Source organism: Amia ocellicauda, chromosome 6 (assembly GCF_036373705.1).
Source record: "Amia ocellicauda isolate fAmiCal2 chromosome 6, fAmiCal2.hap1, whole genome shotgun sequence".
NCBI lineage: Eukaryota > Metazoa > Chordata > Actinopteri > Amiiformes > Amiidae > Amia > Amia ocellicauda.
The window spans coordinates 37846488-37850801 of NC_089855.1; positions in this window are offsets into that span (position 1 = coordinate 37846488).

A 4314-nucleotide genomic window follows, 5' to 3' on the forward strand; every position below is an offset into this window, starting at 1 on the left:
CACCCCTCTTAAACATTTGTAAAGATGATCTAGCTTCGGCAAAATGGCTTTGAAAGCAAATCAAAACAAAAGTAAAAGCTTATAACACTCACGCATCACATATCCAAACACATATATCAGGTAGTAGGAAGAAAAGGAGCATTATTGGCGATATTGGCGGATTGTTTGCTAGTACCAACTCAATGATGAACTCATTGAGTTAATGGAGAGACAGATTGGCAATATGTCCAGTGGATTAGATCCCAGACCGCACAAGGGCTGGGACACAACCTGAGGAGCCTTACACACTCTTACTGCAGTGAAAATGACAGGGAATGCATTTATACAATATTCAGAGGCCATGATTGATGTAATCACAAACATCACTCAATCTCAATCTAAAGGTCAAGCTTGTGATGTTTTAGCCAGAGACCTTTTAGATATGTTACAGGATGATATAATAGATGTGAGAATGGGACCACCAATGCCACCTTCTTATACTACAGCAGACCCCAGTCTTGCATTTATGGAAAATATTTCTACTCAACTGATTGTTGCTGTACCTCGGATTTCCTCTACTTCTACTTTTCGTTATCTTTTAGTCTATCCTGCAGTTACAGCTTCCCAGACCTACTCTAACTCTTCGCTTTATATCTATAGGTAACCCTTCTAACGGCACTGTATATCACCTGGGGACCTCTGGATACATGTCTCCATCTTCTGCAGGGTTACTTATGACCACTGCTGACTGCTGCACAGAAACAGTCTCTTTAATAATTTGCTCCTGTTCTACCCTTCGGCATTTTAGTAATACTTCAGCAGCCGTGATCACAGTAACCCCTCTGTCTGTTTCTCAGACTGCTGTACAAGTTTCAGTTATTCAGTGGTGCTTTATTACCTCCCTGCCATCCTATCGGTACGGGCCTTTGACATGCCCCACTCAACCTGCTATGTGTCTACAGATCACGGACTCATTTGATTTGGGGGATTTTCATCTACCAGGCAGGGTGTTTACTGGCATGATTGCTCTGCCTTGGTGGCACGGGCATCTCATTGAAGACGGTACTCCTGTTGCTATAGCCCGCCGGTTGCTCAGTGTCACTCTACAGGAAGTGCGGAGGGCGGTATCACTGGTCAAGGGAGAGGTGGTCCAAGGAAGGTACCAGGTAAAATTGGGAAATAGTGTGGTCACAGCCTTGTCTGAGGGCAATCGAACTTATATTATTTGGTGTGATATTGGCTGTATATTAGCGGCTGCCACCTCAGTAGTGGTCTGTGGCAGGGTGGCCAGCAATGGAGGTTTGGAGATGGACCAAACAAGTACAAAACAAGACTTTAATTACACAAACAAAATAAACTGGCACGATGGCCAAACAAAAAGATACACAAAACTCAAAGAATAATACACAGGATGGACCTGATCTTCACTGTGTAAAAAGAAAATGTCCACGCTCAAACAAAATAGCACACACAACACTGGGCAGGTTTCCTCCCACCCCCAACTCTCCAACACTCCTTCTCCTAATGGGAGGCTGAGGCCTCCTTATATAGCAGGTGGCTGGGGTTGATTGACCTTAATTGATCACTCCAGTCCGTTGCCAGTCCACGCACAGGCAGGGAGGCACAATTAACCCCTCCCTACCACAGACCTCCCCTCCCCGTATAACGTACGGAAGGCCACCATCGGCCACCCCCTCCCCAGCTGTAATCCAACACTGAGGGGAGGGCGGGAGGGCCGAACGGGAAGCCACCTCCTCCCCCAGGGTCATACACTCTGGCACTATCCTCCCTCTTCTGTGACCCTGGGTGAGGCAATGGTCCCTCTCCAACATAGACACATTTGGTTTCCGTATTCCACACCTCCCCCCAGGAAGACAACCACAAACATTACAAGGGCGACTTTTGGAAACCTGTGACTGACCCTGAACCACATGTCATGCATTGTATAAAAGCTGTTAACTTCTGCTATTCAGAGTGAGACTCCGCTCAGGTGGAGAGCTTCCATGTCAGAGCCTCCCAGGCCTGGCATGTTAAATAAATACTTTATCCTCTGTGCATCAAGACTGGGTTCTTCAGGTATAGTTGTGTGTTGGGAGTTATACAATAAGATCAGTTCTCACTCCAGCTATTAGTACATAATACATCTTTTTTTATTGTAATTATATGACACCTTCACTTTCTCACTCCGTTCAAGAAGTGATTCTATAATCTCAGGGCACATTTCTCATAAACCACTTGCAAAATAAGTAAAGTCCATTTTAACTCTAACGTTTTAAGTATTTCTAAATTATTTTATTCCTACCAAATTCTTCATCTACCTAAATTAACCTCATTTTAGTTATCTGTTATCTGAAGTGTCCTGACTAGTTTGTCCAAAAGTTGGTTGCCAGGGAGTTACATGCAGGAGTCATGCCCCCTGCACCTTGTTTGCCACTTTTAAGATATGAAAACACCGGACCCCTGATGGGGGGGTTTGCGAAATGTCAACCTAGAGGGAGTGCTGGCAATTAGACGACGATGGGGTGTGGGGGATTAAGGGCAAATTGTACACTGATAACAGTTTTACAGTAATTAAAATAACCGGACATCTCCCAAAAATACTGGACGGGGTCAAAGTACATACACTACATGGCCAAAAGTATGTGGACACCTGCTTGTCAAACATCTCATTCCAAAATCATGGGCATTAATATGGAGTTGGTCCCCCTCTTTGATGCAATAACAGCCTCCACTCTTCTAGGAAGGCTTTCCACTAGAAACATTGTTGAGGGGATTTCAGCCACAAGAGCATTAGTGAGGTTGGGCACTGATGTTGGACAATCAGGCCTGGCTGACAGTCAGCTTTTCCATTCATCCCAAAGGTGGGATGGGGTTGAGGTGAGGGCTCTGTGCAGGCCAGTGGTTCTGTGTCTCCTTATTCCTACTACTCATGGAAGAAGAACTTCACGATATCTTAATATTTCTTATCAAATTAAATATATTTCATTTTCTCTGCTTTTCATGCATATTCCTTTCTAAGACAAATATGTTTTTATTGAATATTGAATGTTTTTAGTTTTTACTTTTTTACTGAAGTTAAATACTTTCGTTATTTTCGAAAGGGGGACACTTTTACAGTATCATTCTAAAGCAATTAACTTTGAGAATGCATTTTAGAATCATTTAGCTCTTATTTTTCTTTTTTGTCCAAACCTATGAATGTATGCACAAAACAGCCTGGACATAATATCTAAAAATGCAACAGACTGTCTCACTTTCAGTGAATCAGTTACATGCTCCACATGCTAGTCTGTGTTTTTTCATTTGCTTGTTTTGTGTTGTTTGCTTGTTCTTCTTAAACCAACAACAATTAACAAATATGTTTGGGGCAGTCTAAACCCCAGATTAAATAAAAAGGTTTTATTCAATGGAAACGTGCCACCGAGTGCTGGGTTTACAATTGGCAGTAGGCAAGAAAGTTTAGGTGTTGATTTCTAAATCTGTAATATATGTTCTATTTTCAGTAACCATAGTTAAAGCATAACTCTTTTGGGTATTTGAATGTTTTGGGGCTCCCTTTGATAACAATGGAGCTCTCCGATTTTATGTACGACACTTTCAGGGTACATAAAATATTGAGTATTTCTGATAAATGAAATTATTAGAAATTATATTGGAAATAAATAAAATAAAAAATACATTCCAATTGACTGAACGTCATATTTTACAATTGACACTTGTAGAAATCCGGCTCAGAATGTATAATAATAATAATAATAATAATAATAATAATAATAATAATTGTATAATAATTATAATATTCTTCATGTATAGATGAATGTATAATGTATACATACATTATACATTATTAGTATTACTATTATTCAAATTCACAGCAATTGCTTAATGGAGATGTGCTGTTTTCTGTTGAATTATCTTGCTTTGCAATATTGTGGACACATACTCGTTTAATGTTCAAAAATATGCTTCACTATAGCCAGTAACGTTGTAAATGAGATTAAAAGTAAACGGGTTAATTCAACATGGAGACATTTTCGTAACTTTGCAAGGAATATAAAAATGATTGCCCAGACACAACACTTTATATATATATATATATATGTGTGTGTGTGTGTGTGTGTGTGTGTTTGAAATGTATGAACCCCTATGATTGATACAGATACATAGTAATTCCCGCGTACTACAGTACCACTAAAATATGTTCAGGCATACATAAGGACTACTATGTTCGGTGCAGCGTTCGTAGAATTGGTGGCTCTGCATTGTGCACCTTTATTATTTTGAGTTACGCAATTTGGGAAATTCCGCCGTTGAAAAAGCTTGACTTGCATGGCA